This window comes from Hyaena hyaena, unplaced genomic scaffold, assembly GCF_003009895.1.
Source record: "Hyaena hyaena isolate Hyena2069 unplaced genomic scaffold, ASM300989v1 scaffold_971, whole genome shotgun sequence".
Classification (NCBI taxonomy): Eukaryota; Metazoa; Chordata; class Mammalia; order Carnivora; family Hyaenidae; genus Hyaena; species Hyaena hyaena.
This window is the reverse complement of record NW_024081604.1, coordinates 227,595-242,160: the sequence shown is the minus strand read 5'-3', so window position 1 is coordinate 242,160 and position 14,566 is coordinate 227,595.

Below are 14,566 nucleotides of genomic sequence, written 5' to 3'. Positions count from 1 at the left end.
AGTCGGGGAGGGCAGGAAGGGAGGGAGTTAGATTCAAAAATAGGCTTCAGGCTCCAAGCTGTCAGAACAGAGCCTGATGGGGAGCTTCAACCCATGGACCATGAGATCATGACCTGAGCCAAAGTCAGACGCTTAACACGCTGAGCCACCCAGGTGCCCTGAGTCTGGAAAATTCTTAAAACTAAGTCAGATATATACTAGATACATAGAAAACAGTGGTACCTGAAGATGATTCTACAGGAAGAGCAAAAAGAGTAGTTGAAGGTGTGTATGGGCTGCAGTTAATAAAAGGATAGGTGGGGCGCCTGGGTGGCTTAGTCAGTTAAGCGTCCGACTTTCGCTTGGGTCATGATCTCGCGGTTCGTGGGTTCGAGTCCCGCGTCGGGCTCTGTGCTGACTGCCAGCTCAGAGCCTGGAGCCTGTTTCAGTCTGTGACTCCCTCTCTCTCTGACCCTCCCCTGCTCATGCTGTCTCTCTCTCTCCTAGAAATAAATAAATAAAACATTAAAAAAATAAAAGGATAGGTGAGCTCCTGTTCCCTGCACTTTGGAGGTTCCACCCCAAGATACAATATTAAAAATAAAATAAACATTTGAATTAGGTCATATTTAATTCTGTTCATGTAAGCCAACAAAATAATCCTAGGTAACAGTTATGCTGTCATTCAGTGTCCATCTTGAGTTTTCATTTCTAAAAGTCTTTCCAAACACAAAACAGAGGTTGGAGAAAGGTCTATGGGAGGCGGCAGAGATAAAATAAGCCCATTTCACTTACCATGAAAATTAAGATCCAAACAAATTCTTCACAGCTGAAAATGTCCACACAATTTTTACTTTATGGCAAGGCCTCTGGAAAAATCATGCTGATGGACTCAGAATTACCCAAATGTTCATTATCTGTTTCAATACATATCACTATATATTCTGGGACTTCTGAGGGGCAGAGAAACATATCCTGCCTAAACATCTCCCTGCCCATAATGTGGATAAGATGGTCTCAAACCAACCTGAGGACGTTAGAGCCCTCTTTTTCCATTACTAATATTAATAGAGGACAAAACTTCATGTGCTTTTGCTAGTACAACCCAAGTCAATTCTCCATTAAAATGGATGGCCCATAAAGAAGTCTGTAGTGTAGGCATCAATGGATGCTGAAAGTATTTTTGTGGATTTTACTCATGCCATGGGTTTCCAGGGAGGATTTACTCAAAAACTCTGAGTCTAGTTTGACATTTACAACGAAATTCTCATGTAACCTTGAGCAAAGTGAGCTCATCATCATAAAGGAAGGATTTTAATACTTTCTATCCCTACTTTGAGGGGTTCTTGTAAAGTATCAAATAAAGTAACAGAGGGGTATATGAATGCACATATTTTCATTGATAGTTGCACATGCTTGAAAATAACTCCACAGAATGCACTATAAAAATCTTGTTGATAAGTATCTTGAAACTAGTTGCCAGTTCTCCCATTAAAACTACATATATTAACAAACATCTGGGGAGTCAAGATGGTGGAGAAGTAGGGAATTCCTTTTCACTTGCCTGCATCTCTCAAACAAAGAAGGGCTGAAGCCATAGGACACTGAACCTCAAGAGTCTGGGAGGAAAAGAGACAGAGTCCACTAAGGGAGTAGAGGAGCAGTTTCTCTTGGCGCCGCCTGGGACCTGGGCACCCAGCCCAAAGAAAATGCCACAGCTAGAGATAGGAACCCTCTCCGAATGCCCTGTGGTTGGAGACGGGATGATAGGATCCCTCTCTGTCCTGGGCCAAGGGTTTTATCTTCTCCAGGGACAGTTCTATGAGCAGTTTCCGCCACTCTTTCTCTTCCCCTCATCTCACTGCAGCTCTCAGCAGAGAGTGTTCCCTCCCCTCCATGCCTCTGTGTCCCAGCCCATTTATATCTTCCCCAGCTTGCAATCAGGCACCTATGAGGCTATCTTCTTAGCGGACTTGTCTCTGTTCCTCCCAGGCTCTTGTGGTTCAGTATCCTATGGCTTTAATCCTTCTTTGTTTGAAGATGTGGGTGGGCTAGAAGTACGGAGCTCCCTACTTCTCCACCATCTTGTCTCTCACACAAATCTCCTAGACAACTTTAAACTTCACAAATCATTTTCATGTTCATTATCTCATTTAGTCCTCAAATCAACTCCATGAGATAGGTATTATTTTCCCATTAGAAATGGCAACATCCTAAATCATTAGTGCTCCCCTACTCCCCCTACTTTATCCCTGGCTAGGAAGCGGCCTAGCAAGCTGGATTACATTCTGGGGGTATCATTAAAGTGCATGGACTAAGATCTGGAAACGAGGCGAGACTTGGGGAATAGAACATGGCCCACCTTGGCTCCGGGTGTGGCAAAGGGAGATAAGACCAAAAGAGTGATTTGCTACGCTTGGTTTGAGAAGAGACTGGGGTGTCACCATTTTTTTCCCCACAACCTCCAGGCCTGGGCCTCAGAGAGTGGCTGTTGGACCCGCAGTGGAGTCAAGTCTTTCCTATACCAAACCATGCCCATCCCTGCTGGAGAGCTGGTTTTTTCTTACCGGAACCTGGGACAAGACCAATATTGATGCATTGCTATGATTAACTCTAGATCAATTCTTGTTATTCAAATCCATTTTACCTTATCTCATTCTTTTTTTTTTTTTAATTTTTTTTAATGCTTTTATTTATTTCTAGGAGAGAGAGAGAGACAGCGTGAGAAGGGGAAGGTCAGAGTGAGAGGGAGTCACAGACTCTGAAACAGGCTCCAGGCTCTGAGCTGGCAGTCAGCACAGAGCCCGATGCGGGGCTCGAATCCATGAACCATGAGATCATGACCTAAGCGAAAGTTGGACGCTTAACAGACTAAGCCACCTAGGCGCCCCTACCTTATCTCATTCTTATCCCTCTCCTCCACTGGACTGGGCACTCTGGCCATTGGTTTGCTTCAACAGTCACATTTAATCCATTCTCTTGATGCATATTCTACACCTCTGTTATTAATGTCCTTTCTGTCTCTCTCTCTGGAATAATCAGACTATATAGTTTCTTTGGGTAACGTTATCTTCACTTCTTTCTCCTCACCTCCTACCACAGTCTCCTCTTTCTCTCTCTGAATTTAGCCTTTTCGTGTGTCTGCCTGGTCAATGTTCAATTTCGCTTTCTCCCCACCCCTGTCATTTCTCTCTTTGTATATGCTCTTCCATCAGCACTGCCTCCACCCTGCTCTTTATTTGTAGCTGGGATTTCTGGTTTTATGCTTTTAGGCTGTCCTTTGTCTTTTCTTGTTGTTATTGTTGTTGTTTTTCCCCTTTCGTTTTGCTTGTTAGATTTGCCTGTGCGTTTGTGTACTTTTGTTCCCTGTGTGTTTGTCTGTCTGCTTTCCTTTTCAGGGCTACCTCAAGAAACAAGCCAAAGTACACATGATGGAGAGTCCCAAATATCACTACGAGTAGGGAAATAAAATAACCTAAGGCACAATAAGAGAGACCACGGGACACCGTTAAAAGAACACTTCCTGAATGGACAGGCCCTGGACAGCCAATGAACCTCCTTTAGTATAGCAGAACTCGCAGGTGCAGAGCACATAACAAGCTTTTAAAACTTACAAGAGACAGGAAGCTAGCCAAAATGATGAAACGGAAGAACTCTCCTCTAATGAAATTCCAGGAAGAAATGACAGCTAAAGAGTTGCTCAAAACAGATATAAGCAACGTAAGTGACCAAGAATTTAGAACAATAGTCATAAAATTAATCGCTGGGCTTGAAAAAGGCATGGAAGACAGCGGAGAAGCCGTTGCTACAAAGATTATGGACCTTAAAAATAGTTGTAATTCGTTAAAAAATGCTATAAAGGAGGTGCATAATAAAATGGAGGCGGCCACTGCACGGATTGAAGAGGCAGAGAGGAGAATAGGTGAGTTAGAACATACAATGATAGAAAAAGAGGAAGCTGAGAAAAAGAGAGATCAATTGAGCCAGGAGCAGGAAAGGAGAATTCGAGGACTGAGTGATGCGGTCAAACCGAACAAAATCCGTATCATAGAAATTCTAGAAGAAGAAGAGGGAGAAATAGGAGCTGAAGGGGTCCTTGAACACATTATAGCTGAGAACTTCTCCAATCTGGGGTAGGAAATAGACACTGACATCCAAGAGGCACAGAGAACTCCCCTCAGACACAACTTGAGTCGAACTTCTGCATGCCATATCCTCGTGTAACTGGCAAAATATAAGGACAAAGAGAATGCTGAAAGCAGCTAGGGATAAAAGGACCCCCAACATAAAACGGGACACCTATCAGAGTGGTTGCACACCTATCTACAGAAACTTGGCAGGCCAGAAAGGAATGGCAGGAAATCTTCAATGTGATGAACGGAAAAAATATGCACCCAAGAATCCTCTATCCAGCAAGCCTGTCATTCGGAATGGAAGGAGAGATCAAGGTTTTCCCAAACCAATAAAAATCGAAAGAATTCATCACCAGTAAGCCAGCCCTACAAGAAATCCTAAGGTGGACTCTATGAGGGAAATGTTGCAGGGAACACAAGGTACCAGAGACACCACTACAAGCATGAATCCTGCAGAGAACACAATGACCCTAAACCCATATTTTTCAATAATAGCACTGAATGTAAACAGACTAAATGCTCCAATCAAAAGACATAGGGTATCAGAATAGGTTAAAAAAAAACACACAAAATACATCAACTTGCTGTCTACAAGAGACTCCTGTTAGACTTGAGGACACCTTCGATTGAAAGTAAGGGGTTGGAGAACTATCTATCATGCTACTGGAAGTCAAAAGAAAGCTGGAGTAGCCATACTTATCTCGGACAAACTGGACTTTAAAGGAAAGGCAGTAATAAGGGATGAAGAAGGGCATCTGTAATAATTACAGGATCTACCCATCAGGAAGAGCTAACAATTATAAATGTCTATGCACCAAATTCGGGAGCACCCAAATACATAAAACAATTAATCACTAACAGAAACGATCTTATGGATAAGAATGTACTAATAGCAGGAGACTTTAATACTCCACTTACAGCAATGGATAGATCAACTAGACAGAAAATCACTAAAGAAGCAATGGACCTGAATGACACATTGGACCAGATGGATTTGACAGATATATTTAGAACTCCACATCCTGAGGCTATGAAATTCGCTTTCTTCTCAAGTGCACATGGCACATTCTCCAAGATAGATCCTATACTGGCTCATAAAGCAGCCCTCAATAATATAAAAGAACTGAGATCATGCCATGCACACTTTCAGATCACAATGCTATGACACTTGAAATCCATCACAGGAAAAAGTCTGGAAAACCTCCAAAAACATGGAGGTTAAAGAACACCCTACTAAAGAACGAAGGGGCCATAAATGGAAACAAATGAAAATGAAAATACAACAATCCAAACTCTTTGGGATGTGGCAAAGGCTGCCCTAGGAAGAAAGTACATTGCACTCCAGGTCTATATCAAGAAGCTAGAAAAAGCACAAATACAAAATCTAAGAGCATACCTAAAGGACCTAGAAGCAGAGCAGCAAGAGCGCCCCAAACCCAGCAGAAGAAGAGAAATAATAAAGACCAGAGCAGAAATAAACAATATACAACTCCCAAAAACAGTTGAACAGATCTATGGAACCAAGAGTTGGTTTTTTGAGAACAAGTATACAAAATGGATAGACCTCCAGCCAGGCTTCTCAAGAAGAAAAGAGGGAGCACCCAAATAGACAAAATCATCAATTAAAACGGAATTTTTACAACCAATCCCTCTGAAATACAAGCAATTATCAAGGAATACTATGAAAAATTATATGCCAGCAAACTGGACAACCTAGAAGAAATGGACAAATTTCTAAACACACACACACTACCAAAATTCACATGGGAAGAGAAAGAAAATCTGAACAGACCCATAACTAGTGAAGAAATGGAATCAGTTATCAAAAATCTCCCACAAATAAGAGCCCTGGGCCAGATGGCTTCCCTGGGGAGTTCTACCAGACATTTAAAGCAGGGTTAATACCCATTCTTCTCAAGCTATTCCAAAAAATAGAAATGGAAGGAAAATTTCCAGACCCATTCTGCAAAGGCAGCATCGCTTTGATTCCCAAAGGAGACAGAGATATAGCAAAAAAAAGAGAACTATAGCCCAATATCTTTGATGAATAGGGATGCTAAAATCCTCAACAAGATACTTGAAAATTGAGTTCAACAGCATATATAAAGAATTGTCCACCAAGATCAAGTGGGATTCATTCCTGGGTTACAGGGCTGGTTCAATATTCGTAAATCAATCAATGTGATACAGAACATTAACAAAAGAAAAGATAAAAACCATATAATCCTGTCAATAGATACAGAAAAAGCATTTGAGAAAATACAACATCCTTTCTTAGAAAAGACCCTCGAGAAAATCGTGATATATGGAACTTATTTAAACTTCATAAAAGCCATTTATGAGAAGTGCACAGCTAATATCATCCTCAGTGGGGGAAAACTGAGAGCTTTCCCCCTGAGATCAGGAACACGACAGGGATGTCCACTCTCACCACTGTTGTTTAACATAGTGCTGGAAGTCCTACATCAGCAATCAGACAACAAAAGGAAATAAAAGGCATCAGAATTGGCAAAGAAGAAGTCAAACTTTCACTTTTTGCAGACGACATGATACTCTGCATAGAAAACCCAACAGATTCCACCAGAAACCTACCGAAACTGATCCATGAATTCAGCAAAGTCTCAGGGTACAAAATCAATGTACAGAAATTAGCTGCATTTTTATACACCAATAATGAAGCATCAGAAAGAGAAATCAAGAAACTGATCCCATTCACAATTGCACACAAAAAATCATAAAATACCTAGGAATAAATCCAACCAAAGATGTAAAAGATCTATATGATGAAAACTATAGAAAACTTATGAAGGAAATTGAAGAAGACATAAAGAAATGGAAAAACATTCCCTGCTCATGAATTGGAAGAATAAATATTGTTATAATATCATTACTACGCGAAGCAATCTACACCTTCAATGCAATCCCAATAAAAATTGCACCAGCATTCTTCTCAAAGCTAGAACAAACTATCCTCAAATTTGTATGGAAGAACAAAAGACCCCAAATAACCAAAAAGTAATATTGAAGAAGAAAAGCAAAGTGGAAGGCATCACAACCCCAGACTTTAGCCTCTACTACAAATCTGTAATCATCAAGACAGTATGATATTGGCACAAAAACAGACACACAGACCAATGTAATAGAATAGAGAACTCAGAATTGGACCCACAAATGTAGGCCAATTAATCGTTGACAAAGCAGGAAAGAGTATCCAATGGAAAAAAAGACAGCCTTTTTAACAGATGGTGCTGGGAGAACTAGACAGCAACATGCAAAAGAATGAAACTAGATCACTTTCTTACACGATACACAAAAATAAACTCAAAATGGATGAAGGACCTGAATGTGAGACAGGAAACTATCAAAACCCTAGAGAAGAAGGCTGGAAACAACCTCCTTGACCTCCACCGCAGTAATTTCTTACTTGAGACATCCATAAAGGCAAGAGAATCAAGAGCAAAAATGAACTATTGGGACCTTATCAAGAAATAAATCTTCTGCATGGCAAAGGAAACAATAATACTAATAAGCAGCTGACAGAATGGGAAAAGATAGTTGCAAATGACATATCAGACAAGGGCTAGTATCCCAAATCTGTAAGGAACTCACCAAACTCCACACCCAAAAAACAAATAATCCAGTGAAGAAATGGTTAAAAGACTTTAACAGACACTTCTCCAAAGAGGACATCTAGATGGCCAACAGACACATGAAACGATGCTCAGCATCCCTCCTCATCAGGGAACTACAAATCAAAACCGCACTGAGATACCATCTCACGCCAGGCAGAGTGGCTAAAATGAGCAAATCAGGAGACTCTAAGATGCTGGCGAGGATATGGAGAATCGGGCACCCTCCTACACTGTTGGCGGGAATGTAAATTGGTGCAGCTCTTCTGGAAAACAGTGTGGAGGTTCCTCAAAAAACTAACAATGGAACAATAGAGAAAATTAACATCTCCCCTATGACCCAGCAATAGCACTGCTAGGAATTTACCCAAAGGATACAGGAGTGCTGATGCATAGGGGCACATGTACCCCAATGTTCATAGCAGCACTCTCAACAATAGACAAAACATGGAAAGAGCCTAAGTGTCCATCAACTGATGAGTGGATGAAGAAGATGTGGTATATTTATACAATGGAATACTACATGGCGATGAGAAGGAATGAAATCTGCCATTTGTAGCAACATGGATGGAACTCAAGGGTGTTATGCTGAGCAAAATAAGTCAGGCAGAGAAGGACAGATACTATATATTTTCACTTATAAGTGGAACAGGAGAAACTTAACAGAGGACCATGGGGGAGGAGAAGGGGAGAAAATAGTTGGGGAGAGGGAGGGAGGCAAAGCTTGAGAGACTCTTGAATGTTGAGAACAAACTAAGGCCTGATGTGGGTGGGGGAGAGTGGAAGGGGGGTGATGGGCATGGAGGAGGGCACTTGTTGGGATGAGCACTGGGTGTTATATGGAAACCAACTTGACAATAAACTGACAAATAAAAGAAATAAATAAAATAAAATAAATAAATAAATAAAATAAAATAAAATAAAATAAAATAAAGGACACTTTTAGCCCAAGGGGAAAAAAAAGAATGTGGTCTCTACAGTAGTTGGGTTTGCTGTATAAATGCCAAGAAGGTCAGGTTTGTTAGAATTGTTTGTTAATTTACTGATTTTTGTGTGGAAGTATGACTCTCACTTATGATTGTGGAATTATGTATTTTTCCTTCTGGTTCTCAGAATTTTTGCTTCATACATATCATGAAGCTATATTATTGGGACATATGACTTTAGAATTCTAACATCTCCCCTCCACAATAGGGGAGGAGATGCCTTCATCATACTGCAATGTTCTTCTTTCTTTCTAATAGTGCTTCTTGTCTGAAAGTCTATTTTGCCTGATGTTAGTATAGTGACGCCAGATATTTTTTCTTTTCATCAGTTTTATTGAGGAAGGCGCTACCACCATCATAACATAGAACAATTCAATTTTCCTAAGAACTATCCCAGTGGTGATTTTCAGTTAGCCCTCATCCCTTCAATGCCGACCCCCGGCAACAACTGGTATGTTTCTGTCATTATAGTTTTCCTTTTTCTGCTGTATCTGAGTGAAACAATATGATAGGTAGTTTTAGTGTCTCCTTTTGTCTCATTAAGCGTGATGCGTTTAAGGTTCACCCATACTGTTGCAGGTATCAGTAAGTCATTCCTTTACAAGTAATATCCCATTGTATTAATATGACTCCAATTGTCAAACTGGTTCTGTGTCATTTTGACATGTCCTCATCATTCTTTGATCACTTCCTTGCTTTCTGACTCAACATGTCCTAAGGCTCATCTTATACCCAGTTCTCGACTTTACCCTCAAACTTAACCTTAAGTTTTAACTTAATATTTTTCCCTTATTTTTTAAAACACACAAATTCTACGCATTCAGGACTCAATATGTTGAGAGCCAAAGATGGACGTGAAATCTCAGGAGAGGTTTCCTTGTTTTGTTTTCTTTTTTTTCTCCTCTACTCAGAGCTTAGAATATGACATTTTCCTCTTCTATTTGCCTCTCTGTGGAGACTTTTATTTAGTTTAAGCCTTATATTCCAAGTAGCCAGTAATGTACTGAGAGGTGTGTAGCAAATGACTGGAAAAAAAGAGGGAGATCCTGATTTATAGCCTATGCGAATTTCTGTGATGTAAAAACTCTTCGCCTTAGTTGATTTCAAGCCACCAATATGAAGTAAACTAGCTCGAAGAATTCCTGAAAATTTAACAATTGACCTTTGCAAGCAGGTACAAGCTTTGCTGTGCTTGGTTTTATGTGGGTAAGACTGAGCAATCTATTCCATACCATCTCATGGTTTAGGTCACAGTCCTCTCCATATTGAGTTGGCTGTGGGGAAGCTCTTGGTCACAAAGCTCTATACATGCCCTTACAGTGTGTGGCAGGTTCACTGTTCATTTTCCTTCATGTTCTGCCTTGTTCTAAGGCTCAGATAAGACTTATCTCCTTCCATTCTCTTCCACTGATTTAAAAGTGTGTCTGTGCCTGTAGGTGTGTGTACACATGTGTGTATGTATATGTTTGTATTCCCATGCCCCACTGCATTAGATGTTTTGTATCTGGAGGATTTCAGGATCTTTTGTCTGTCATATTACCAGAAATGGATACCTCTTAAGGCTTCCTTATAAGATGTTAATCCATCAAAATGCTAATCACATTTCTTGGGCAATAATTTCAATAGATTTTATCTACCAACTGGATGCATTGTAATATTTATGAAATATGCTTTGTTTCTTGTACATTAGCAACTGCCATTTCAAATAATGGGAAATCTTTGCAGTTAGCATCATACCCAGAATAAAAGGGCTTCAAAACACCAACCATTATTATTCATGAATGAATTTACGATGTGTGCTTATTTACCTCATAAGCTCTACATATTGTCTGAGTATTTTTCAGACTTTTCCCTTGGAGCCCTGATAATTCCATCAGTTTGTTTAAGGGGCCCTGCAAGAGACAAAGGATTGCATAAGGGGTCCATTCTGGCTTTCAACCTGTATTACAATTACACTACTGGACTTCAGGATGAGGTTTTGTTTGAAGACCAGTTACATGGCTATTAAAAGTTTGCAAAGCCTTTTTCATCTCATTTGCCAACTCTAGAGTCTGAAAGATATAGCTCCTAACAGACACTAGGGCCCATTATAGAGAAATGGAGTTCCTTAAGTGGGTCTGTGTTTATTCAGGCTTCATGTGCTCACTTGTACAAACCCCATCCTACCAGAAAGTATTATGATGGGAAGAGCTGGTGAATATTGGAGCTCCTCAGGTGGTAAAAAATATCCCTGGGTCCTTAGAATGCTTGGAACTTTTGTATGGCCGTTGCAGACAATTTGCTGCCCTACAAGTCTTTTTAAACTCAGCTGAGAAGTGTTTTGAACGCCTCATTTTCCATGTTGACCTTCTTTGGAGTTTCTGTTAAACAGAGAAATCATCACAGAGATGATGATATGAAAGGAAACCCTTCGCAGGAGAGCAAGGGAGAAAAGAGAAATCTACAAACAACCTGGCCTGCTCCTAGAAAGTGAAACTGACTAAACTCCTTTCAAAAGACAGATAGCTACTGGGGCGCCTGGGTGGCTTAGTCGGTTAAGCGTCCGACTTTCGCTTAGGTCATGATCTCGCGGTTTGTGGGTTCGAGCCCCGCATCGGATTCTGTGCTGACTGCCAGCTCAGAGCCTGGAGCCTGTTTCAGTCTGTGACTCCCTCTCTCTCTGACCCTCCCCTGCTCATGCTGTCTGTCTCTCTCTCCTAGAAATTAAAAAAAAAAAAAAAAAAAAAGACAGCTTCTACTTCCGTCTGTACTTTCCTTTCCTTTTTTTTTTTTTTTTGATGTTTTAAATGCAGCCAAGTGCACAATTTAAAAATGAGATTTGGAGGTAGTGAGTCAAACAAGAGCCTGTCCATTTTGTCTTCTTCAGGACATCGGGAGGACCCACTGCAGTCTTGTGTAATTGGGACGTGATTTAAAACCTCCCTCACTGCCTAACCTCTCTACACTGTCCCTTACTGCTCCCAACCAATCCAGGATTTAAAGTGCATTTTTTTTCCCTTGCAAACATTTGGTACAGTTAACATGCTGTGTATTCCAGAACTTAAGTCTCTTCAGTTATTCAGCCCACTTAGCTCAACAGAGCGAGGGAAATTATACAGCAGAGGCCAAACCCACTTGGGGAAAGAGAGCTAAATATACATGTATGTGAGTTTGTAATGACTAGCTTTGATGAATTTATGCTTGTTAAAAAGAAGGGGGGATGGAGAGCTACTGTCATCATCTGAAAAGTGAAAAGTGATTTTCTTCCCCTTGCAGTGCTGTTATTGGTCAGTGGCTAACCTCCCCAACACCTCTAAGTGCCAAACCAAAGTCCTGGCAAGCGTGATAGCCTTGACTCTCCCCTTTCCTCCAGCACTTGTGTCAGTCAGGACTCTCCAGAGAAATGGAACCCATAGGGGATGGAGATATATAGACATATATACGTATATATAATATATTATATATGTATAATATACATAGGATATATATATAAGAAGCCCTTGATCGAGTATAACTCTGCCAGCATAAACCTTCTTGGTTCAAAAGAAAACTCAAAAAAGAGACAATTTTATTTCTAAAAGAAGTCACTCTTCATTAAAAAAGTAAAGACATTGAAAAATAGCATCCCGTGCAGATATGTCTACAAATAACTTTCCCGGCTCCCTTCTAGAGGTTATTCTGTTCTATTTTAAAAAGCACAGGAGAATTGGAATACAATCCATTTGACCTTAGAAACCCAGGTCTACACTGGTTTTTGTCTTTCATACCTTGGATTTCCCACATTTCCTTTGTGGATCTCTAAGTCGAAGGAAGATTAAATGAATTAATTTGATGTAAAACCATTAGAAGTCCTTGCGGCACATCTGGCACATGGTAAATGCCCAATATGAAGTGCTTCTCTGACATTACTTGTGTAAATTACTGCAATAGTCCTATAAGGCAAGTATTAGTAAAAGCCCCACTTTATAGACAAGAAAACCAAGGCTCAGGAAGAGTAAGTGCATTCCCAAGAGCACACAGATAATAAATGGAAGAGGCAGTGATCAAATCCAGATAGCCTGACCCCAAAGCCCACAACCATCAGCATTAGGCTTTACACTTGCCCTAGGCTCAGTAACCTTCGATGAACAAGACAGAGGGCACTTAACTTAGCCTCCTCAGAGGCTCTGAGTAACCACTATATAATATACACTTTGATTAATGGAAATAGATGAAATTGCTACTTGACAAATGCAACTTGTTTGCTGGGTAGGCCCATTTAAGGCACAGCTCTATATATACCACACTTATATGGTATCTTTATGTCTGTGTCTATAGTCCCTCTTGCAGTATAAAGGTCAGGAAACTCAACCTGACTTCTAGTAAAAACAATAAGGTCATTCAGATTAACCCTTTCATACAACGGAATAGCCAACAGCAAGAAAATGAACAAAAGCAGGCATTCACAGCAGTATGGATGAATTGCTCAAACACAGATTGAGTAAAAGATAATACATACTGCCTGATTCTATTTATTGTGTTTAGGGATGCATGTTTAGATGGAAAACAGTGAAGAAAAGCAAGAACTTGTGTACCAGAAAGTCACGGTTGTAAGTCTCTTCAGGGAAGAAGGAAGATGTCATGGCTTGGAAGGGGCCCCAGGGGGACTTTTTCTATATCTCGATCTGGGTTGTGGTTGCACAGCTATTGGCTTTATAATAGGTTATGAAGATGACATTAAAGTTTTCTCTATGTGTGTGATATGAACAACAAAAATGTCTGGAAAGAAAAGTCAGGAAACTGTAATAGAGAGTTAGCAGTGAGAAGCTATACAATAGTGATGACATCACCACCATACAGTGACGAATGATTTGAAAGTATAGAGTTACTCAGTTGTGGTTGGTACGAGGACCTCCTGCAGCATAAGCACCAGGGGAACTTGTAGAGATACAAAGTCTTTTGATTCTCTCTTGAGACTCTCTCCTTAGAGTCTCATTCACTCATTCAGCATCATTTGCTGAACAGCCATTATATTCCAGGCTCTGTAGGTGCTGAGGGTACTGCAGGGGACAAAACTAACAAGTCCCAAATTTTATTGTACATAGTAATTCTCTCTTATCAGAATAATTTCAAAGGTTAAATGAGATCATGGGTTTCATCACGGATGTGACATTTGGCACATAGAAATTTCAATCTCAAAATTACCAGTTGCTTGTTTAGTGTCTAATAGATATCAAATACCAAGTGCATAACTATAAATGAGCACTGCTTAATGATATGAAGGAATTTATAATCGTGTTATAGAGATAATGGTAAGAGGATAATTTTAATATGTGGCATTTTCTATAATAAATTTTGGGTGCTAAGGGAATTAGGTAGAGTATATAATATGACCACATATTAAGGGTGAAGAAATTAAAATATAGAAAGATCAGTGGATGCAGCAAGGGTGGTTGATATAAATGTGAACCCTTTCCTTTTTAACATTAAAAAAAGGTTTTTTAGGTTTATTTATTTCTTTTGAGAGAGAGAGAGAGCATGTGAACAAGGGAAGGCAGAAAGAGAGGGAGAGCCTACCTTGAGCAGGCTCTACACTGTCAGTGCAGAGCCCGATGTGGGCCTTGAACCCAGGAACCATGAGATGATGACCTGAGCTGAGATCAAGAGTCAGATACTTACCATCCTGAGTCACCCAAGCGCCCCTATAGCCATTAGATTTCAATTTTAAAAACCCCAAAATTCCAACCAAGTCATCTCTCAGGTTAACGGTGTGGTTGTGGAACTAGGGCGAAGTTCATTACACTTCACTGCTGGTGCTGCATTTTGCCCATTGTTCCAGCACAGTGAGGCTGAGCAGGGAAGACAGAGAGCTCAACCTCCA